The following is a 26,203-nucleotide window of genomic DNA, read 5'->3' as shown; positions in this document are numbered from 1 at the left end:
GTGTTGGGGGTGTGTGGTCAGTGGTGATTAAAAGAAATGGATGTATCAAAAAGAAGAAGTTAAGACAAGCTGTGTGGAATCAACAAACTTTGCAGCGAACAGTAGAAATCTGTGCAGGAAAGTGGTTCCTGAGTCTACGTGCAAATATCCATAACCTGGGGGCTTGTGTTCAGAGATGGGGCCCTGGTTCTTGAGAACTAAGTTCGTCGATACAATTCACGTTAGTTATAACAAAGAACTCCTAAATCTTAACCACTTAATGGAACAGCATTTTATTTCTCACTCACAGTGGGGCTGGAAGCAGATCTAACAGCTTTTCTGAGAAGATTTTTTCTAAACAGTGACTCAGGAAACTGAAGCACCAGATAATTTCTTCTGAACTTTCAGTCTGAGGTAGATGTTCCCATGTTGTGTGACCTTAGCACAGGGGCTTCCCTATATCTCTATGCCCAACTTGGGCTGTTGTATAGCTGTGATCTTTCTTCAGCTAGACTATCAACCCTTGGAGGCAGCCACTCTATCTTTAGTTTGTGTTTCAGGTAGTCAAAATGTTTGCGGCAGAAAAAAGGAAGGAAGAAAGAAAAAGAAAGGAAAGAAAGGAGGCACAACTCTGTTATAAAGGAAAATCATAAAGAAAACCAATGTAGGGAATTCACATACATGGCAATGTTACTTATCACCAGTAGAATAAGGTCAGAATTGTGGCAATCTAAAAGTAGCGTTTACTGAGTGCCTACTATATGCTAGACATTGTGTTAGGCATTTTACATAGTTTGTTTCTGAGACCTACAACCACAATTTGAGATACATGGTATTATCTCCATTTTAAAAACTCAGATTTAGTGAGACTGAGTGATTTCTTTTCCCCAAGATCACTCAGGAAACTAGCACCTGGGATTTATGTTCAGGTCTGTTTGATCCAAAGTTTGTGTGGGTCTTAATGGTAACTCATTTGCATGACTGGTCTAGGTGTTTTAAAATCCCTGTTGCCTAGAAAGAGATTTGGTGCTGGGCATGAGGGTGAAGCCAAATATGTGGTCTTAGAGGTCTCACGGAGAGAACTACAGAGTTAGAGATCTACCCAGATATTTTTAAGAAAGACCCAGCCTTTGGGTCAACTTGATCTTGGAGGCCAGTGAAAACTTATCTGTTATCCTTCTGATGAAAATCAACTCTGGCATATTTGGTGTTAGAACACTTGGATAGCAAGTGAAGAAAGCCAGCTGGAGCTAAATGAAGCAAAACAGGACAACAAATCATAATGGAACAAGGGAACATCATGGAACTCAACAGGAAGAATGTGGCTGGGCCTAACAAAGAACTGAATTGAGTTCTGGGAATAGAAACTATTAAGAGCCCAGGCAGAAATCTCTCTCTCTCACCTCGATTTTTCTCTATACGTGTTTCTTCTCTTTTCCTATAGTTCGGTGTCCTCTTCTTCCCAGCTTACAAAGCTATACAGGTTGCTTTTAATTCTTCTTCTTTCCTGTTAATTTTACAAAGCCAGAGAAGGACTATAATTAGGTCAGCTTTTATCAGGTGCCTACCCATGGACCAATAGACCCTGCCAGGAGAGCCAGTAGTGAGCATGAAGTAGTGAATGAATCATAGTCTAAAAACACAGACTTCAAGATAAACCAATATGGACCAACTAAGAATGTACATGTTGCAAGGGGAAGGTAATTAGGGGTCATTGAAAGTTAGACCCTTTCAAAAGAGTCCAGTACATTGACCATCCCTACAGTGGGTAGCTGAGAAGAACATGGGATTTGGAGCCAGGCAGATCTGGATTTGAATAGTGTCTCATCAATGCCTATAAAGTTGCATAGGTCATTTTAGCTCTATTTAAAATAAACTCAGGTTTCTTTTTATATGTAATATTGGCATTATAATTCTTAGTCTTCATGATTACTGTGATGCTTAACAGTAGAGTATGTAAAATAAATCACCCACAGTGGGTGCTAAAAGCTGATGTTTGCCATTATTAATTCTTCTTGCATTTTCATTTCTTTTGTATGTGCTATCCATATGAAAGTGAGCCTCATCCTCCAAAAAACATATAGGTTTTTGGTTTTTTTTTTAAGATTTTGTTTATTCATTTGACAGAGAAAGAGAGAGAGCACAAGCAGGGGGAGCAGCAGGCAGAGGGAGAAGCAGGGAGCCCAATGTGGGACTTGATCCCAGGACCCTGGGATGATGACCTGAGCCAAAGGCATATGCATAACCGACTGAGCCACCCAGGCATCCCAAACATACAGGTTTTATAAGAACTTCAAAACCCAGTGAAATGGGAACAAGTTGTGCTATGACTATCATACGCACAGGTTTCTTCGTCACATCCAATCTTTGCACGTTGTGTCTAATTTGATAAACAACTCTGATTTATTGTTCAGTCTTGGGTAGATTTACAAGTGAAAGGTTTCTAGTGTGTCACTGAAAAAATTTAAGCATGAAACTGGAGACAGGACTTTGGAGTTTGTAAATTCCCTCTGGTCACAGTTTATCTTTTTCCAAGTGATTGATGCCTAGTATTTTTGTCTTCTGCTCTTTTGATAGCTTCTTCAAGAATCTTCAGTTTTTAAACATCTCAGGAGACACCCTGGAATTAAAAGGAAATAAAGTCTCCAAACATCATATCTGTGGCTTTTTAACAAATAACCCTTGGCTTTAGGACTGTCTAGGATCTGTTCCCAGGGTTCTACCTGCTTAAGTATTTTCTAATATTATTGCTTATTTGATTTATTAAAGGTCCGTATATCCAGGCCACTTTTTCCTGATTTCTCCAATGTTTTCTTTCCTTCGGCCTTGCACTGACACTTCTGTTTTAGTGAAATTGATTATGACTGAGAATTGAATACATTTGTGCTTTCCAGTTCCTGCCTTAAGACCAGCCTCATCACAAAGTCACACTAACAATAAACAGAATCCTACCCCAAAAAACCTTCAAGAGGAGTGTACATCTTTATCGAGGATCTTTTGAGGACATTGAGAAGGGGATTAGACGGTACATCAAATACAAAACTTTCTAAGAATTCTACTTGTCCATTATCATTATCCCCTCAACTGTCAGGCTCCTTATAGGTACACACATTTCTTCCTCTTTTTTTTTACTCTTTCTCTGAGTCTACATTTTCTGGGATTTGACTCCCTCAATCTGTTTCCTCTTCTACCAGCTCACAAAACATAAGTTATCTTTATCAAAACCACACTTTATAGTAAAGGAGGGAGAAGGGGATTGTGTTAATTATAGTTTAATACCTTTTTCCTGTCACATAACAATAGCCAGCAAAATTAAAATCAGAGTGATAAATGCCATATATATATATTTTTTCAATAGCATATCAATAGCATGGAGATAAAAATATCAATCTCTAAAGTTTATATATAATATGTATTTTATATATATAACTCATTTATATATAACTATATATATATTTTTCAATAGCATATCAATAGCATGGAGATAAAAATATCAATCTCTAAAGTTTATAGATAATATGTATTTTATATATATAACTCATTTATATATAACTCTCTCTCTCTCTCTATATATATATATAAACTTGAAAGATTGGTATTTTATCTCCATTTTCTAAAGAAGGAGATCAAAGTTCATGCGAGCATGCTCAGTGTCACATAATTAGGAAGTAGCAACATATTGTGTGCTAAATATTTCTATTTGGGAAGACCTTTTTACATCCAAGTTTCTGGCTCCATGCATTTCAAACCTTTTTCCTCCCTTATGCCATTTCTATCAAAGTTAGAATAAGATCATATCATAATAGGTACTTCAGCTGGGTCACAGAGTTGAGTTTATTGGCACAGTGGACAGAGGAATATCTCTGTATCAGGAGAGCTTACAATAAAGTAACTATAAATGAAAGTGAACTACAGAAATATTTACCATTAAATTCAAACCAAATGAATCCTCAACAATTTGTTGCCTTAGTCACATCTAAAAACATCTGATACCACATCAATATCACAAGGAAGAATGTAATAAGTTGTCTCAAGTGATTGTGTATATAACTTAATGTTGCATGTTTTTTTAAAGTAGATGAACCCTTAACAATAATATCAAACTGAATCAAACAACATGTAAAAAGAAACCAGTGGAATAAGGCAAAAAAACAAAAACAAAAAGGCATACCAAATGGACAAGAAACAGAACTGTTTAATTTGCAGATGGCATGATCATCTATGTAGAAATTTCTGAGGCATATGCAAAAAAGCAGCTAAACCTAGTAAGTGAATTTAGTAAAAAAACTACATAAAAATCAATAGCATTTTTATAAAATAACAGAAAATTGTAACACAAAAGAAAAAATACAATTTGTTTTCAAGAGCATCAAAAACATGAATTCTTAGGGATAAATTTGTTGTGTGCAAGACATGTGCAATGAGAACTATAAAACATTATTGAAAGAAACTTAATGAGACCTGAGAAAATGGAAAGATAGGGCACATTTGCTATTTGGAAGGTTGAAGATTTGTTGAAATAAGAATTTTCCCCAAGTCAATCTAATGGTTCAATTAGATCACAATCAAAATTGTAGCAAGCTTATTTTGTAGTGAAATTGACAAGCAGATTCTAAAATCTATATGGAAATTCAAATGACCCACACTAGCCAAAGCGCTTTTAAAAAGAAAAAACCAAACTTATACAACTTGATTTCAAGACTTATTATAAAAGCTCTATTAGTCAAGACACATGGATATTGGTATAAAGAGTGGAAAATAATAGAGAGTATCCAAAATAGACGTATAGATGGTAAATTTTGGACAAAGATGCCAATATAATTGAATGGGAACACATTTTTTTAAAATGGTGCTAAGGGGAACCTGGGTGGCTCAGTCAGTTAAGTATCTGCCTTCAGCTCAGGTCATGATCCCAGAGTCCTGGAATGGAGCCCCACATTCTCCCTGTTCAGCGGGGAGTCAGCTTCTCCCTCTCCCTCTGCCCCTCCCTCTGCTTGTGTTCTCTCACTCACTCTCTCTCAAATGAATAAATAAATCTTGGAAAATAAATAAAAAGTGGTTCTAGAATAACTGAACGTGTGTGTAAAAAATGAACATGAATCTTCACCACATACCGTGCAGAAAAGATGAAATTGAAATGGATGGTAGACATGAATATAAAATCTGAAATACAAAATTTATAGAAGAAAATATAAGAGAAATCCTTGAAAACTAAGAGTAGACAAATATTTATTTAATACACAAAATTATAATTCCTTAAAATTGATAAATCAAACTTTAGCAAAATTTAAAACTTTTGCTCTTCAAAAAACATCAAGAGAATGAAAAGGCAAGTACACATTGTGAGAAAATATTTACAAAACATATACCTGGCAAAGGGCTTTTATCCACAATACATGGGGAACTCTTATAACACAAGAAGGAAAACAAGCCAGTACAAAAATGGGCAAAAAGAAGATAAACAAATGGCCAGTAAGCACATAAGAAGTACTCAACTCCAGGGAAATGCAAACCGGGACCAAAATGAGACATTTATTAGAATGGCTACATTTTGTTGTTTCAATGACAATACCAAATATTTTCAGGATATAGAGCAACCAAAGCTCTTCTTCACTGCTGGTGCAAATGTAAAATAATATGATCACTTTGGAAAACCATTTGGCAATTTCTTATAAAGTTAAACATACATCTATAATATACCCAGCTCTTGCACAGCTGCGCATTTAACCAAGAAAATAAAAAAACATGTACACATAGGGATTTATACTCAAATGTTCATAAGAGCTTTATTTGTAATAGTCCTAAACTGGGAATTAGAACCAAACTAAGTATCAACCAACAGGTGACTGGATTAAAATTGCAGTATATCTATATGATGGATTACTATTCGATAATTTAAAAGGACAAGTTGCTTATACACATAGTAACATGTAATAATCATGAAACTATTACACAGAATTATAGGAGCCAGGCACAAAAGAATATGATTCTACTCATACTTTTTTTTTCTTTTAGCCTTATTTTTTAAATTTTAATTCTAGCATAGTTAACAGTGTTATATTAGTTTTAGGTGTACAATATGGTGACTCGAGAATTCTATGCATTACTTAGTGCTCATCATCTTAATCCCCATTACTCTTTTTTTTTTACTTTTTATTATATTATGTTAGTCACCATACAGTACTCATACTCTTTTTGAATAAAAAAGCTTATATTCAGTATAGAACTATAAAAGTTTGCATATAAGAAATTGCAAACTATTCTGTCATGAGAGAAGGCAGGTTGGTGATTGACTAGGACCAAGGATTGCAACAATTAACTGGGAATGGCACAAAAGAAATGGTTGGTGTGCTGAAAATATTGTGTATGTTCCTTGTGATAGTGATTGCATGACTAGATACACTGATTAACTCTTACTGGAATGTGCACTTAAAATGGGTACATTTTACTGAATGTAATGTCTCTCTCACTATGTTAAGTAAGCAAATCTTACACTGGAATATGTGGCAATGGTCTGAAATGATGTGAAAGCCAGAGTAAATTCAATGAACTTTTGGGGTTTTTTTCACTTACAATATGGATTAAATTCTACCTATTACATTGAAATAAATGACGCAGCATAAGTAAAAGGTTTATACCTAATAAGTGATCAATACTTGTTAGGTTTTTTTTCTTTATGTTTTTAAAAATTATTACTTTTCTTGGCCTTTACAAAGTCTTAAATTAAAAGAATCCTCTCAAATACTGTTCAAGGAAAAAAACCCCACCTACTTAACATGTTTAATAACTAAGGCATCAAACAGGGTTCTGCTTTAAAAGTTTTTAAACTTTTCACATAATTTTTCAAAAGCCTTGTTTTTTAGTGATTTTATTGAGGGAGAATTAATGAAGAATAACCAGCATCTATTTAAAGTATACAATTAGATAAACTTGTGGCGGACGTATACATCCCTAAACCAACACTGACATCAACTACAGGATATTCGCGCCACCCCTCAAAGCTTTGTTGGACCCTTTGCGGTTCATGTTAGCACCATCTGTGTTCCCAGACAGCTTCTGGTCTGGTTTTTATCACCCTGGATCAACTTGCATTTTTAACTTGTATCTGAATTTTTATGTTAATATATCACACTGTGTATATTCATTTGTGTTAAAGTGCTTTTGCCCGGTACAATGATTTTGAGATTTAACCAAGTTTTTGGACCTACCAGTGGTTTGTTCCTTTGAATTGATGAATAGATTCCTCTTGTATGGATGTATCATATTTTGGTTGTCTCTTCCCTCCTTGATGGATACTAGGTTTGTTTCTAATTTGGGGCTATTGTGAATAAAGCTACTGTACCATTTACGTGCCAGTCTTTGGTGTGGACAGACGTTTTCCTCTCTCTCAGTCAAATAAGTAGGAGTGGAATATCCGATGAGAAGCTCCTTGATTTTGAGCTTTATGGAGGGAAGCCAACCAAGAAGGTTAAAGAATTGACAGTTAAATGACTGAGCCTGGGTCTGCCTCTTCTACACAGTGACTTAAAGTCTCTTAACTCTCTATTTGGGTGCCATCCTCCCGCCCTCACACTACTTTACTTTGTTCAGTTCTCCCGTGTCTCTTCACTCATTGTTGGGTTTTCTTTTCTCCTTCCTGGAGTTTATCATTACTCACCACCACCTGGGAGTTCTTTACTTTCTCTACTATTGGACCTAATCTATTATTCGAAGGAATCCATATAGCTGACCTAGTTAAGCTTGTTGTAAGGGACGTTAATATAAGGGTGTGAAACTGAGTGAAGCCTTCCTGTTACCCGAGAGGATGAGTTCTGGGGATACCTCGTTTAATTTCTTGAAGGATTTTGTTTTCTTTCTCTTTTGCGGATAGCAGCGTTTGCTGACAAATACCCTATGATAAACTGCTGCAGATTGATTCTCCTTTCCTTAGTAGATACCGTTGCTGGATTCAAGAAAATTTAAGAGTTTAGTTTTGCTTTGTGAAAAGTCTTTTAAAAATCCTTGAATTGAATTCTTCAGTATTTTTATGGTTCTCATTCAAAAGCTCTAATAATTTTCAACATCATCTATCCTTTTATATACGGAATTTAAGTCATTCTTTTACTTCTGGAATGTGTGTTTGTATTTGTTGATGGGGTGAGGGCTATATGTTTTGGAATATAATTCCTAAATATTTTGTTTTGGTGGGGTTGCATACTGAAATGTTATTGAATGCTGGGCACTTAGGGGAACCATTAATATGCTTCTTTTAAAAACAGTAAGTATTTATCAGGCACTGGCATGACAGTATGTACTTTCACATATAGCAAGGGGGAAAATAAGGGTTTTTATATTTTTTTTTTCTTAGCTCCTCAGGGCAGGAACAGTAGTGTAGAAGTCTTTTTGTCTACCCAGAATCCCTGTTCCACTAGAGAGCTACTTTTCCTCAGTCCTTCCTAGTTCTAAAGGGACCATCAGTCACAGTGCACTGTCTGCCCTCTGATCACAAGGTTATCGACAGGGCTGGCCAAGCACTGTAACCCATTTTATACTTCATGGTGATTAGTCTAAGTAATGAACAAAGAAATGTTAGAGTCCTTCAGTACATTTTACATATGAATGTTAAAAGACAAAGAGAAATGATTTTGTATTTGCATTGCTAAAGTTTAAAGATGTTAGCTTAAGGATGCCTATAGCAAAAAAAGAATAGGTCACCATTCATAGAAGATCAGACATCATGAGAGTCACGAGATAGAGAGCGAGCAAGCCTTGGTGATAGCATTTGTCTCTGAATATGGATGCATCTGTTATTTAAAGGACATACTTGAATCCCCCATATATGTAAGCCTTGGTAGTTTTATTCCCTACTTCCCTAGGATTTGTTAAGTGACAGTGTTGACCACTCCTTAGCTCTGGAAATTTTGGCTTCATAAATCTCTTCTTTCTGGAATGCTTCCCCTTGTCTTTTTAATACCAGCTGATATGTCACAATTTCCTTGAAGATGTCCTTGATTTCTTTAGTTGGGGGAAATTTCCACTTCTTTTAAAATGATGAAAATTTGCAGAGGTAACTTTTATGTCCCTTGTTACTTTTCATCCAATACCTCATTTACCTACGTTTTGTCTTCTGTTCAAAACCACAATCACTTTGAAACTAGGGGTTATTTGGTGGCATCTGTAAATTTCTCTATAGTACATAGCACAATTTCATATATATATATCATCTACCTTGAAACACTTTCCCTAACTTCTAAAAACCAGGTGAAGTAAATTTCTTTTGTGCTTTTTGTGCTTTTGGCCTGTCTCCGTTATTTCTTTATGATTTAATTGAGGACTTGAAATGTGTTGATTACCATTTTATACCCATAGCCTAACATAGTAGCTAGGAACATAACAAACATTTAATAAGTATTTATTAGATTAATGAATAAATGCAATGCAATGTAATCCTACATAAGGACTGCAAGATACTATTTACCATCTGATAACTTGTAAAATTAATTCCAATACTTATCTTTTTGGTAAAGTTTTAGGTCATAATGACAGGTGGATCTTGAAATGGGAAATTATTTGAATGACAAATTAGGAAATCATAAAAAGTAGAATGTATCTTAGATGCCACCTTGTTGAGTCTCCTTGCTTAGCTAATGAGAGCACTGATGCCTTGCAGTTGAGTGAAATATTCCATGTCACACAGTTCATTCAGGACAGATCTTCTCATTTCCTTTCCCACTGCTCCTTCTATTATACCATACAGCTTTTCATTTAGTATTAGATTATCCAATTTGGCAAAAGTACAGAGCAGTGATTTCAGATTTTTTTTTTCCTCAGTGAAGGGTGGGGGGCTACTGTGGACTTATGTCTCTTACCAGAGTGCCAAAGGGATAGAGTTAACCCACACAAAAATGCCTTTGACATACTCTTGTAAGGAACACCAAGATTCCTGCTTTAGACAAATAAGAGAATTTTATTCTAAGATAAGATAGAATCTCAAAATAATAATTTCATTTTAGTTTGGGTAGCTCCTAGTTCTGATTATGTTTTCCTCTGGTTTTACTGTATTTAGCATAAGCAAGTAGCATTTTTGCCTGCCACGCCTATCCCACTGATTTTCTGTAGTCATTGTAAAAACATTGATAACTGAATTCTTGTGATCATTTTCTATAGCTGTCCAGAAAACATTTCCAAATTTTCTTGGTTCGAATCTGTCTGTTCCTATTAAAGCACGGGAAGTTCATTCTTATTAAATGTTTGTCTCTTCCCAAAAAGTTTAGTTTTATTTTACTTCTTATTTCCATTCTTTACTTATTCCTAACTGCAAATTCTAAGTATGTCTCAAATTTCCTGTTTATCTTTTTTTTTAAGTTAAAAAAAAAATCCTTAATGTATTTAGCCAGTTCATTTAATCTTTATTCTTTTGGGATTTTGTTTGTGTGTTTACTTTCCAATGTGATTTAAAGTCAGAAGTTTTTATACAACTAATGTTTGTTGGAATTGCATGACTGAGACTAGAGATAATTTTAACTTTGAGTTTTACACATAGTCCACCACAGATTTTATTTTATTCACTCATTCAACATGCATTAAGCAAACATATTCCAAGCCCTGTGCTGGGTGCTGGCCATACATACAGTGTTGTGTAAAACAGACATAATGCTTCTTCTTTGGTGCTCATATTCCCAGGAAAACTATATATAGTGAAGTAATATTAAAGGAGATAAACATTAAAGAAGGGCACAGGTGCTTTTGAAGCACATGAAAATAGCCATAGAAAGATTGCTTGGGCAAGTAATGTTTAAGCAGACATCAGTATATTGATAATATTCAACCAGGTAACATGAAAGCTTGATGAATACCTGGAGTTAGATTTAGCAACATATGTAAACATTTACAAACTGGACCAAATATTAAAGATGGTTGTTTAAATTCCCAGAAGACACTACAAAAACAGAAGACAGTGGAGTTTACTTTTTAAAAAAACTGCAGCTGAAAGGGCAAGAGTTGCAATTTTCTGGCAAAAGGCACTCTCCAACACCCACTATGGGATCACACAAGGGCAGCAGAAAATTGCAGGCTTACTAGCTCAAGGTACCAGACAATACTGCTTATAACTAGGGTAACAGGTGGAGATAACTTGATAGTGAGAGAATTGCAGGAGTAAACCCCAAATTTTGACTATAAATTGCCCATATACCAGGTTGATAGCTAGACCTCACCTACAAGGGAGGTCCTAGGGGGACTGGCAAAAATGTAGCCAGAGATCTGAGAATAATCGACACTTTAAAGATTTAGCTAAAGATCAGATAAGACCTGTGTTTGCTGCTTTTTCAGCTGAGTGCATTCTCAACTCTGTGTAGATCAGAAAGCTGGAGTTTTATTTTTTCAAGGTATCAGAGTGAAAACCTAAGGTTGGTAGAGGAACTGAAAGTTAGAGATGGATCTCGAAGCAAGGAAGCTACAGTTTGACTATGGTAGAGCCAGCAGCATTTTCTCTGTGTTCACCCTGTCTAGTTTGCTGAGCATCTTGCATCTGCAGTTCCTAATGATCTATATTCAGTTTTGCTAAATTTTTCCTCTCTTAATTTCTTTAAAAGATTATGGTTATTTAAACCTAAAACTATAACATTGTATTCTGAAGTTTATAATGTATATAGGTGTAACACATAAAACAACATAGTACCAGGATGAGGGAGTGAGTGGAAATGTACTGTTAAAAGGTCCTGATATTTTTTTCAGGCTGAAGAGAAATGACAACATATGGCAACTCAGATCTAAAGAAATCAATAAAGAGCATCAAAGATCCTAAATATGAAGTAAATATATAGTAAACAGAAAGAAGAATGAAAACAAAGCAAACAAAAGAGCTAATGTAAATTCTTGAGATGAAACCATAAGTTTGTTATGTGAGCTCAACAGTGAAATAGAGATAGAAGGTATAACCGGTGTAAGAAATGTTTTTCGAGGGTGGCTCTGTGAGCTGGGCGTCTGCCTGCTGCTCAAGTCACGATCCCAGAGTCCTGGGATGGGCTGCATCAGGCTCCCCTCTCAGTGGAAGCCTGCTTCTCCCTCTCCTTCTTCCTGCCTCTCCCCCTGCTTGTGCTCTCTTTCTCTGTCAAATAAATAAATAAAATCTTTAAAAAAAATGCTTTCCAAGATACTTGGGATATTTTCAGCTAATTTTTCTGCAGTAGAATAGTGAGTCTAGGAAATGCCCCATGTATACATGGTCAATTGATTTTCAACAAATAATGTCTTTTAAGCAAGTGATGCTAGAACAATAGATTCCATATGTAAGAAAATGAACATCTACCATCAGCTCCTGCCATACACAAATTAATTTGCATAAATAATAGACCTAAATGTAAATGCTAAAATCATAAAATTTCCAAAGCAAAACACAGCAGAAAAAATTTGAAGGCCTAGAATAAGGAAGTGTCTTTCTTTTCTTTTTTTAAAAAGATTTTATTTATTTATTTGACACAGAGAGAGAGAAGGAAAGTGAACAGGTGAGCACAAGCAGGGGGAACAGCAGGAAGAGGGAGAGGGAGAAGCAGACTCCCTGATGAGCAGGGAGACCTATGCCCCAGGCCTCTATCCCAGGACCCTGAGATAAAAACCTGAGCCAAAGTCAAGAGTCAGACATCAACCAACTGAGCCACCCAGGCACCCCTAGGGAAAAGTGCCTTAAACAGAATTATAAAAATCATAAACCTTATATATTAATTAATTGAACTTATAAAAATTAAAACATTTGATTTATAAAGATAACACTAGGAAAGTGAATCTGCAGAAGGAGCAGAATGGGAAAAAATATTTATTGTGCATATATGTGAAAAATGATTTGAATCCAAAGGAAAAAAAAGACAAATAAAAGAGGAAACACAACTTGAACACTTTAGAAAAGAAGCTATGTGAGTGACATGAATAATAAACACATGGAAAGGTGTTCAGCATGTATATGCCCATTAGGACTGCTAAAAAAGACTGACAATAAAAAGTGTTGGCAAAGTTGTAGCACAATTGAACTTCATACACTGCTGGTGAGGATTTAAAATGGCATGACTACACTGGAATAAAATTTTCATTTTCTTCTTGAGGTAAATTTCCATGTACCATATGACCCAGAAATTGCACTCCTAGGTATTTACCCAAGGTAAATGAAGATAAATATTTACACAGAGACTTGATCACAAATATTTATAGCAGTTTTATTCGTTCTAACCAAAACTTGAAAGCAAACCAAATGTCCATTAATAGGTAATGGATGAAAAATGTCATATTCTCGGGGCGCCTGGGTGGCTCAGTCATTAAGCATCTGCCTTCGGCTCAGGGCGTGATCCCAGCGTTCTGGGATCAAGCCCCACATCAGGCTCCTCTGCTAGGAGCCTGCTTCTTCCTCTCCCACTCCCCCTGCTTGTGTTCCTTCTCTCGCTGGCTCTCTCTCTCTCTCTCTGTCAAATAAATAAATAAAATCTTAAAAAAAAAAAGAAAAATGTCATGTTCTACCCATTCCACAGAATACTGTTAGCAATAAAAACAAATGAACTACTGATACATGAAAGAGCATTGATGAATCTTAAGAATATTATGCTGGTCCGAAGAACAGGAACAACAACAACAAAATACTAAATGATTATATGAATATGAAACCCTAAAACAGACAACCAAACAGATTTATCCAAAAAATGAAAATTCGGTTTATCATACAAAAATCAGTCAATGTGATACATCATATTTATAGGATAAAAATAAAAGCCATGACACATACAATAGACACAAAAAGCATTTGACAAAATCTAGTACTTCATCATGTTAAACATAGCACAAAACAAGTCAAAACAATCCACCAACAGTTTTGGAATAAAGGGAACTATCTTAACCCAATTAAGGACATCTACCACAAACCCACAACTAACATTATATGGAAGGCAGAATGTTCTCTTCCTAAGGTCAGAACTATGACAAAATTGTCTGACCACCACTTTTTTTTTTTTTAAAGAGAGAGGGCAGGGGAGGGGCAGAGGGAGAGGGAGAGAGAAAATCCCAAGTGCAGAGCATGCCCAGTGCAGAGCACAAAGTGGGGCTGGATCTCAGGATCCTGAGATCACAACATGAGCCAAAGTCAAGAGTCAGAGCTGCCCGGGCACCCCATCCTCCCACTTTTAATAAACATTACGCTATTATGCTAGAGTGTCTAGTCAGGGAAAATAATCAAGAAAATGAAATAAAAGGCATACAAATATTAAAGGAAGAAGGAAATTATCAATTTTTGCAGATACATGATCAGTTATATAGAAAATACTAAGGAATCCACCTAAAAACTATTAGAGCTAATAAATGAGTTCAGGAAATTTGCACGATAAAATATCACTATACAATTATCAACTACAATTCCATTACTAATAATGAACAATCTGAAAATTAAATGAAGAAAAAATTTTCATTTAAAATAACATCATAAAAATAAAATACTTAGAAATAAGTTTTACAAGGAAGTGTAACATATGCACTGGAAATTATAAAATCTTGTTGAAAGAATTTAAAGGAAATCTAAATAAATGGAAAGACATCCCATGCTCATGCATCAAAAGACAATATTATCAAGATGACAGTACTTTCAGAATTGATTTACAAATTTAATGTGATCTCTATCAAAATCCCAGCTGTTTTTGTTTTGTTTATTTTTTTTTTTTTGCAAAAATGACAAGCTGATTAGAAATCTTTGTAAAATAACGAAATTGGGGTACTCACATTTCCTGAATTCAAATCAAGATGGCATGGGCTGTCATAAGGATAGGTGCATAGATAAATGGACTAGAACTGATAGTCCAGCAATAAATTTATGGGCAATTGATTTTCAACAAGAGTGTCAAGAAAAATTAATAGGAAGAGAATATTCTTTTCAACAAATGGTGTGAACACAACTGAATATTCACATGAAAAAGAATGAAGTTGGTCCTCTTGCTTAGACCATATACAAAATTTAACTTGAATGAATCACAGACATAATTCTAATAGTTAAGACTGTAGAACTCTTAGAAAACAGGAGTAAATCTCTGTGACCTTGAATTAGAAAACGGTTTCATTGGCATGACACCAAAAGCACAAGGGCAAAAATACATAAGTACATATATACATAAACATACCTATATACATAAACTGGACTACAATAAATTTTTTAAATGTGCTAAAATAATCTCATCAAGAACCTGAAAAGACAGTCTACAGAAAATATTAGTAAGTCATATATCTGATATCATATATCTGATAAGGGATTGATATCCAGAAAATATAAAGACATTATATAACTCAATAATAAGAAGACAACTAACCCAGCTAAAAATGGGGAAAGAATATGAATAGATATTTTTCCAAAGAAATAGACAAATGACCAGGAATCACATACAGAGACACTCTACATTATTATGCATTAGAGGAAACCAAAGGAGGTATCATTTCACATTCAGTTGGATGACTACAATAAAAAAGACAACCATGTGTTGGCAAGGATGTAGGGAAAATGCAGCCTTCATAACTTGCTGGTGGAAATTCAAAGTGGTGTAGTCACTTTGGAAAATAGTTTAACGGTTATTCAAATGTTAAACGTGCAATTAACATATGACCCAGCAAATCCACTATAGATATTTGCTATTAGTTTTGGGAAATTCACAGCCATGAATGCTTCAAATATTTCTTCAGTTCTATTCTTTTTTCTCCTTCTGGTATTCCCATTACATGTGTGCTAACACATTTGTAATTGTGCCACTGGTCATGTATATGCTGTTTTTTCTTTCTTTCTTTCTTTCTTTCTTTCTTTCTTTCTTTCTTTCTTTCTTTCTTTCTTTCTTTCTTCTTTCTTTTTGCATTTCAGTTTTGGAAATTTCTATCAACATTTCTTCAAGCTCACTGATTCTCTCTTTGACCATGTCCAGTGTATTAATCAGATCACCAAAGGCATTCTTGGTTTTTATTACAGTCTTTATTTTTAGCATTTCCTCTTGATCCTTAGATTTTTTAATTTCTCTCCTTACATTGCCCATCTATTCTTGCATGTTGTCTATTTTATCCATTAGAGCGCTCTGCATTTAACCACAGTTGTTTTAAATTCCCCATCTGATATTCCAATATCCCTCCGTTTCTTATCTGAGTCTACTTCTGATGCTTGCTGTGTCTTTTCACGCTGTGTTTTTTGTCTGTAGTATGCTTTGTAGGTTTTTGTTGAAAGCCAGACATGATATGCTGGGTAAAAGGAACAGAGCAAAATAACCTTTCATCTGAGGGTTTACGCACGTCTAATCCCAGCTAAGGATTAGACTGTTTACTGTTTGCTCTAGCTGTGTATGTCAGAGGCTAAAATTTTCTGTTTATTGTCCCCTTATTATCTTTGAGTTTCCCTAGACTTCCTAAACACAAGCCGAGGCCTGCACTTCTTTCAGCTGTATCCCTCAGTTGTAGCTACACCGCTGCCTTATTGATGTTGTAGTAAGGTGTAGGGGGAGGGTAAGCATTCCACAGCCTGTGATTTGGTCTTTCAGCGAGCATGCCTCAGGCGATGACTTTCACAAGTGTTTCTCAGTCCCCCTCAGCTTAGTTGAGACTAGAAGTCTATAAAAGACTAGAGCTGGATATTTGCCTTCAAGAGGAGGGGTGGAGCAATTTGCTTATTTATTCCTTATCTCTCCTAGGTTTGTTTGGCTCTGGTAAAGATCCCAGTTGGTTAGGATCTGGTAAAATAGTTTCTTTTTAAACTACTACCTTGGAGTCTTTATTGTGGTGGTTGTTCCAGGGGTGTATATATTTATCAGAACTCACTAAACCATATTATTAGATTGGATGCAGTTTATTCAACATAAATTATATCCCAATAAATTTAGTGTTTAAAAAGTCATGAGTAGCAAGAAAAAAGTTGAATAGTTGACAGGGACATGGATTTATATCATGGTACATTTATTCATGTGTGGATTACTTACCCTTACTAGATGTGTTTTCTCCTCTCTAAAATGGGGGTAACAGTATATACATCACAGATTTGTTTTGACGATTAAATAAAATAGAATTTGAAAAGTGTCTTATTTATGTCAAATAGGAGGGACTTATAAATTGTATTTTTCACCCTAAGAATGTCAATTTTTATTTCGGGACAACATTACTTATTTATTTGTTTATTTACTTACTTAATATGATTCTTTGTGTTGTGTAGTTTTGTTTGGTTATTTAGTTAACAGTGTAATATTAGATTCAAGTGTACAATTTAGTGATTAACACTTCCATACAACACCCAGTGTTCATCACAAGTGCACTCCTTAATCCCCATCACCTATTTAATCCATCCTCCCACCCACCTCCCCTCTGGTAAAGAGGACAATTTATTTTTAACCAGGGTCCAAGTAATTGCAAAAATTAAATCTTTAATCAGATGTTCTATGTACAGTGATGGATGTTAACTAGACTTATTGCAATGATCATTTCACAATACACACAAATATTGAATCATTACCTTGTACATCTGAAGTTAATATAATGTTATATGTCAACTATATCTCAATAAAAAAATCAAAGGTTCTAATTTATAATGAATTTCTTTAATGACAGAAAATTTGGAATTTCCCTGCCTACCATCATAAACCCTGTATTCTTCAGAAAATATGTAATTGTGTTATTGAAGTCTTCAGCATGATTTCACAGTGATATTCTTACCAAGAAGTCTTTCTATATCCCTATATGCAGTGAATAATGAATTTCCTTTTTTTAAAAGATTTATTTATTTATTTCAGGAGAGAGAGAGAGTGCGATTGCATTGGGGTAGGGGCAGAGTGAGAGGGAGAGAGAGAGGCAAACTCCCCACTGAGTGCAGAGCCAGATGGGAGGCTCAATCTCACCACCCTGAGATAATGACCTGAGCTGAATTCAAGAGTCAGGTGCTCAACTGACTGGCTACCCAGGCACCCTGACTAATGAATTTCTTAATGAAAACAATCATACTGAAACTTTACAGCCAAGTTTGAATAGCACTAAAACGAATCATGTTGAGGGATTTATAAAGCCTTCAGCTTCTTGGATAATGAGAGATGCCCTGTCTGGTATCCTTACCAATGATAAATATGTAGTACCATGTATACCTTCTATATCACCAAGATGTTAGCCTATATTTTTCAGTTAGTCATTTGTATGCACTGCAGAGAATACTGTAAGATCCTTGGGCCTCTTGAACTAACCCTCTGAACATTATAGTTTCTGAGATCCGCTTGACCTGTGAATAATCAATATCACGTAAGTAACATTACTTGCCATTAGGATTCTTAAACTTTACTGAAGCAGTCCTTAACTTTTCTGAGTTAGAAGCTGAGATAAGGAAGCTATGAGCTCTCTCGCTAATAAAAGGTACGTAGACATACTTGAAATATTTGTTCACAATTTCAGGAGGTTTATGCTAATCCATGCCCCACCAGGTTAAAAATCCTCTTATAAAGCAATTTGAGCATCATTTTCTCCAAAGATAGCCCTTATTTGGACAAAATTCCTACTCTGTATTCTTAAATCTATTAGCACATTAATATGTAATAATCCGGAACCTAAACAGATTTTTTGTCCAGTCTCCTTTATTTTCTAAGTACTTAAAACTATTATTTAATATCCCCTAGAATTTTGTCTTGGATTTCTACTAAATGCATTGATTGATAATTCACAGAATACACTCTTTATGTATATGAAGATCATATTTTTCCCTTCTCTAATCTTTTGGCATATCTTTCATTCTCCAAGATTCCTTTAAGGACAATTGACACTTAACAAATTCATCTGCTGGTTGCTTCTGTTTTCTCCAATAAAATTTGTCCAGTTTCGGAGACCTAAATTTATTTAGATCAGAATTTATTTATTATTATTTAAAATTAAATTAAATTCTTCTCATTTGTGCATAAATCTATGCATAAGTAAGTTTACAGGTCAAGGGAGGATATTTTCCCTAAACAGAGGTTTTTAATGTCTAAAAATATATATATCTGTATTTCTTTTGTAGGCTAACTTTGTTTTTTTATTAAGCTGACTGCATTGCAAAAACTCCTTTCCTAATGTTTGAAAAATTGTATTATAAACAGATCCCTTAATGTCTGTGGCATGTCATTACAAAGTGTCAGTGGCTAGAGAGTTTCTCATTGTTTGGAATTTTTGTTTTGTGTTTGTTTTTCAATGAGATTTAAAATCAGGGTTTTCATGGGACCCAGTGAGTTAAGACACAGCTCTGTTGGAATTCTTTCTATGAGTGTAGTAAAATTAGAACAAAGAGTTTTAAAGAGTTTCACAAATATTCCTCCAAAAATTTCAATTAAATAATTTATTTATTTTACTTATTTTCAGTGCCAAGTATGTTCCAAGTCCTGCAGTGGTACGTAAGGACAGAACCGTACTCTGATGATATTTGCATACTATCAAGTGTGGTGGTGTATGGTGCTTATATGCAGACCTGTAAGTGCAAGTGTAATGAATGGAAAGGAATCCGGGATAATTTAGAAGCACATGGCAGGTTAGGAAAGGATTCACTGATCACAGGGTGTTTATACTCAAGTATAAAACGACATCTGATTAGTACAAAAGTACATGGCTTGCTAGTAGTTACTAAAATAATCTTTCTTGTTTCTGCACAAGAAGTATTGTTGCTTAGGGGCACTTTCCCATTGGCATAATTTTGAAAAGCTTTGGTCTGGAGCTGTAGTAGGCTCACTCTATCAACTCAGTGAGGCAAAATGTGATCTCCAGAATGTGGAAAAACATTCTGAGGACTTCCTATTTTTGCCTAGAGTGAGTTTGCCTATCTTCAGCTTAGGCAAATAGAAGCTATGCCCTGGGACAATTTTTGTCTTTAAATAGCAAACATAGACTTCTTTGTTCTGCATGATTCATGGGGAATTTGCTTTCATCCTAACGAGTAGCCCAAATTGTCACTCTGTATAAAATCTAAATGAGGTTACCTTCTGGGGTAAGCCTGAGGGTGTGATCAGTTTGGCAAACATGGCCATCTCTGTCCTGGCTAGAGGCCCAACAGGTGCATCCACAGCACCCTTCCATGCCTTCTGATTAAATCAAGATCTGATTTCTTCAAAAGAATCCACAGGTTCCTAGGAGGAAAGCAGGGATCTGTCTCTTTATTTATCGCTCCATGGGCTCCAATTATCTTCATTACAGGAGACTGTGCCTATTTCTTCTACTAACCACCCGCAGGTCATCTCATTGACTTGTGAAGTTTCACAGTGCCCGGCTTCACGGAGGTAGAGAAGTGTGAGTTGATGGTGTACATCTTTACACACGTGACCTTGGAGTTCAGGTGGTTAAAATCAGGAGACATAGACACACTAGTGCTTTAGTTCTCCCTCCAACCCTTCCATGACAGGTGTGCCCATGGGCAGGTTACTGAACTTTGCTAAATCCAGCATGGTTCACTTCCTCTCAGTGGTTCCTTTCTGTATGTTTTCAAGGCTAACTCTGACTGATACATTGTTTCCTCCATTTAAATTCAGTGACAAAATTCTGGAAGTCCTGATGGTTCCTTCGGGTGGTTTTGCACACTTCTTTTCCTGAATCATTATGCATTTGTTTTACAGTTGCTATTCATTTGCCTAGTATGTGCTTCTCCATGGCTCCCCACTTTTATTTCCATCTAACGCAAGTTGAGCCTCCTAGCTAGGCAGAGCCAGCACTAGACAGAAGCATTTGTCTACTTTGTAATTCCAGACAATTGCTGTCCCTACAAGTACCATGACAAATGGCAGCCCGAGCAGGTCAAGGCAGGCAGTGCAGAATGGTCCCTGACAGTCTCTGACATTGCCCTTTTGTTTCTATGAAGTTAATTTTTATTCCAGATTGAGATGATTTTCAATTAATTGTGCTAGTTAATGTCTTAGAGACACTATCTGTTATATTAGTAATCAAGATATATTGTGTCTTTTGTACTTCCATTAACTTTGGCCATGTAATTCTGTGGGAAGAAAGAAAGTAATTAGGTTTGCTCAGAGTGATTTATTCCTTACGAATCTATTCTACTTATTGTTTCTGATTCTATTATTTCTTTTTTTGAGGAACAGAATCATGGCACTCATGATTTACAAAAAATAAAAGCAGTGTAAGACATATTTTCAGTAAGTCCTCAGTGACATGACCTGAATTTGGATCTGAATTATACTTCCTGAATAAAATGAAAACACTTAGTATTTCCCCTTTGCTGAATCTTTCTGCCTGGGAGGCTATGTAGTAAAGCGGAAATCCTATGCAATCCTTCAACCCTGGGTGTAAATAATAACTACGTTACTTTGTTGCTTTGTGAATTTGGCAAGTAGCTTAACAGGTCATAGCCTCAGTTTTTCAGTCTGTAAAAAGGGATTCATAATATCTGCCTTACAGAATATTGTGGGGATTATATAATACAACATCTTTAATAGGCCTCGCATAGTGTCTGGTAGACTGTTGATAGAGTTTCCAGAACTATCTCTGTGACTTTGCCCTCATAAGTCTTCTCAAAGAAATATCTCTACATGTGCAATCTCTGGTGAAGTCTGAGAGTATGGGAATCTATGTCATTTGTCAAATCATTGTGTCTTATTTCAGTGATTAGAATCTGGCACAGTCCTGGGCATATTAGACATGATAAGATAAGGTTTGTTTTTTCAAAATATAACTGCCTCTGTTTTCTCAACATAAGTAATCTTAGAGTAAATTAAAAATGGTTCAGAAATGATGATGATTACAGTTACCATCACAAACTGTACATTTGTGACCTGGGCTGTCTGCCCACAGGCTAGCCAGAGAACAGCAGGGCTAGCATTCATTTTTAGGACCCATCACATCCATACAAACCTACTAACTGTGGGACTTTGGATAAGTCTCTTTGGAGCCTCAATTTGTTCCAAATAATGGTTTGGATCAGTGGTCCCTATCACTGTGTGGTATAAGATTTTTATGTCTAAAGGATCCTGATGGTTAGAAGGTTAATTAATATACCAATAGTTAATTGCATTATGCCATTTTTTAAAAAAAATTGTTTATTTATTTGACAGAGAGAGACAGCCAGCGAGAGAGGGAACACAAGCAGGGGGAGTGGGAGAGGAAGAAGCAGGCTCTTAGTGGAGGAGCCTGATGTGGGGCTCAAACCCAGAACACTGGGATCACGCCCTGAGCCGAAGGCAGATGCTTAACCAGTGCACTACCCAGGCACCCCGTGTTATGCCATTTTAAAAACCATGTTTATGTGATCTTCCTGGTTGTATATATTCTAAATGAATGCATGCTTAGTATAAAAATAAATTTCCTTCTGTATAAACTGTGAAGGCAGATACAAGGTTTGAATTGGTTTAAGTGAGAGAGAATGCATAACTCTTTGTATTTTATTCCCAAATTGTTTAGATTCTTTGACTTTTGAATTAAACTGTGATTTTTATAAGAAATCCTTACTTTGTAAAGTTCCATCACAGATATCCTTAGGGGAAAATAATTCCCTCTGGAAGCTTACTTCTACTGAACTCAACAATGAATTAGCTGGTATTTGCCATCTGGGAAGTACTGAGCTGGGCACTGCAGAAAACCAGAAAAGAGTAAGTGAAAGTAAGTACAATAAAGCAGAATATTACAGAAGTGACTTCCTAAAATGAGGTAATCCCATACATTTAAGACACCAAATTGCAGCAAGGGATAGACTTGAAGATGACTTTTCAGGTTACTTATATACCTACTCCCTCACACATGCACACACAATCTTCTTGATATATGTATATCATACATGTATATATGCATCCTTTTATTATTATATGTATTATATATACACATATTGTTTTGTATTATGATCTATTTCATATGTATTATATGCATGTTTCTCCTGCTATCAGAAAGTAGAATGTTTCTATGAAAACTTTTGTAAACCAAAATGGTGTACAGAAAACAAGCAATTAGAATTCATTTATATGGAAAAATTTTTGAGCATTCCTAGACCCAAAAATAACCTCTCTTAGGCTTTTCTGAGCCCTTAGAACACATCTTGGATGCACACACTAAATTGAGATAAAGCACAGATGCTCACAGACACAGCTTGATGCTGAGACGCTGAGCATAGCTCCCTGGGAAGGAGATCGGTGGTGCCACTCTCGCTGCTCGGGTCATGCACTGCCTCTATAATTTCTCACCGCAAAACAAACGCTGAATGCTATTTTTACTATTTCCCTTTTTTTCATAAAACTAAAAGTCCTCTTCAGATTACTGCCAGTTAGCAGAAACAGGTGCTAACGTAGGTCTTCAGTGAAAGCACAGTGGCTTTACATGAACTTTCGAAAAGTGGGGGATACCCATTTATACATACATGTGCACAGATGCATAGCACTTTATTGAGGTATAGCCGACATAAACTAAACTGCACAAAATGCAGGGTACAGGGCGCCTGGGTGGCTCAGTTGGTGAAGCGTCTGCCTTCGACTCAGGTCATGATCCCAGGGTCCTGGGATCGAGCCTCATCTGGCTCCCTGCTCAGCGGTGAGCTTGCTTCTCCCTCTGCCCCTCACCCTGCTCATGCTCTCTCGCTCTCAAATAAATAAAATCTTTAAAAAATAAATAAAGGGTACATCACCACAATTAGGATAATGACCATATCCAGAGGATCCCTCAATGTCCTCCCTTCTAGACGCAATCTCTTATTGTAATGCCTCCTGCTTTCTATCAATATAGAATACAGTTTGTATTTTCTAGATGTTTATAAAAATCAAATCATGAAGTGCATGCTCTTTTATGTCTGACTTTCACTCAAAATAATTATTTTGAGATTCATACAGTTGTATTATATATCAAGAGTTCATTCCTTTTTATTGGTTAATAGTATTGCATTGTATGGCTATTTCAGTTTCCCCAAAGGTATTTATTGATTTCTTAGTATCATTGATAGGTTTTTTTATTCTTAGACATCCTGATAGGTATATGGTAGTATTTCATTATACTTTTTTTTTTTTAAGATTTTATTTGTTTGAGAGAGAGAGAGAACACAAGCAGGGTGGAGAGGCAGAAGCAGGCTCCCTGCTGAACAGAGAGCCCAACATGGGCCTCGATCCCAGGACCCTGGGATCATGTCCTGAGCTGAAGGCAGATGCTTAACTGACTGAGCTACCCAGGCACCCCTCATTATAGTTTTAATTTACTTTTTCTTGATGACTAATGGTGTTTCGTATTTTTTCCTAAGCTTATTTGCTAACCATATAAATTCTTTGGTTACACATCTCTGTATTTTTCGTTGAAATATTTTTTTCCTTATCATTAAGTTTTGAACATCTTTTATATATTCTAGATACAAGTCCTTGTCAGATAAATTTTCTCCAAGTCTGTGGCTTATTTCATCCTCTTAACAGTGTCTTTTTTTTTTTTAGATTTATTTATTTATTTATTTATTTATTTATTTATTTATTTATTTATTTGACAGAGACAGACAGCGAGAGAGGGAACACAAGCAAGGGGAGTGGGAGAGGAAGAAGCAGGCTCCTAGCAGAAGAGCCTGATGTGGGGCTCGATCCCAGAACGCTGGGATCACGCCCTGAGCTGAAGGCAGACGCTTAAGGACTGCGCCACCCAGGCGCCCCAACAGTGTCTTATGAAGAGCAGATTTATTTTTATTTTGATGGAATCTAAGGTATCACTTTTTCCTTACAGATCATGCTTTTAGTGTCATATTTAAAAAAATTTTGCCTCGCCCAACTTTTTTCCTATATTTCCTTCCAGCAGTTTTGTAATTGTAGGTTTTACATCTAGGTCTCTAACATATTTTGAATTAATATTTGCATAATAGTGGAAAATATAGATGGAAATTTTCCTTCCTCATGTTTCCTTTCTCCCTTCCATTCTCTCTTTACCTTTTCTTCCTCCCTTCCTTCCTTTGTTCCTTCCTTCCTTCCTTCCTTCCTTCCTTCCTTCCTTCCTTCCTTCCTTCCTAGTTGATGGATTGTATGGTAAAAGTATGTTTAGTTTTATAAGAAATCACTTGTCTCCAAAGTGGCCATACCATTTTGGATTCTCACTAGCAATGAATAAGAGTTTCTGTTCCTCTACATCCTTGTTAGCATTTGGTGGTGTCAGTGTTCTGCATTTTTCCATTCTAATAGGTATGTAGTGATACCTTGTTTTAATTTGCTTTTTCTTGATGACATATGATGTGGAACATTTGTTCCTATGCTTATTTATCATCTTATATATCTTCTTTGGTGAGGTGTCAGTTAAAGGTTTTTGGTATGTTTTGTTTTAAGTTGTTTGTTTTCTTATTGTTGATTTTGAGAGTTCTTTGTGTATTTTGGGTAATAATCCTTTATCAGATGCATCTTTTACAAATATTTTCTCCCTGTGAAAGATTTGTCTTCTCATCTTCTCATTACTGTTTTTTGCAGATTAGCAGTTTTAAATTTTAATGAAATTTAACTGTCAGTTATTTCTTTCATTGATTATGCCTTTGGTGTTGTATTTATAATATCCGAGATCATCTAGGTTTTCTTCTAAGATTTTTATTGTTTGTGTTTTACTTCTAAGTCTTATGATCCATTTTGAATTAATTTTTGTGATGTGTGTAAGGTCTGTGTCTAGATTCACTTTTTTGCATGTGGAGTACAGTTGTTCCAGCACCATTTGTTGAAAAGACTATCCTTGTTCCATTTTGTTGCCTTTGCTCCTTTGTCAAAGATCAGTTGACTATAATACATGGGTCCATTTCTGGGTTCTCCATTTTGTTTCATTGATCTAGATGTCTACTCTTTCACCAATACTGCACTGTCCTGATTACTGTAGCTTTATTGTAAGTCTTGAAGTCGGGTAATATTAGTCCATTAGTCCTCCAACTTTGTTCTTGTCCTTCAACATTGTGTCAGCTATTTTGGATCTTCTGCCTCTTCATATAAACTTTAGAAGCAGTTTGTAGATATCCACAAAATAACTTACTGGGATTTTGATTGGGACTGTCTTGAATCTATAGATCAAGTTGGGAAGAACTGGCTTTTTGACATCATTGGGTCTTCCCATCTGTGAGCTTGCAGTATCTCTCCATTTATTTAGTTATTGGATTTCTTTAATCAGGTTTATACTTTTCCTCACATATGTTTTGTAGTTTTCGATGAACACATTTGGACAGATTTATCACTAAGTATTTTATTATTTATTTTATTGATGTTATTGTAGATTCTAATTTCAATTTCTGATTGCACATTGCTAACACATAATAGTACAATTGATTTTTTCCTTGACC

The sequence above is a fragment of the Ursus americanus genome, chromosome 16 (assembly GCF_024610735.1).
Source record: "Ursus americanus isolate L20-20 chromosome 16, mUrsAme1.1.p, whole genome shotgun sequence".
Taxonomy (NCBI): Eukaryota; Metazoa; Chordata; class Mammalia; order Carnivora; family Ursidae; genus Ursus; species Ursus americanus.
This window is presented reverse-complemented; position numbering follows the sequence as displayed.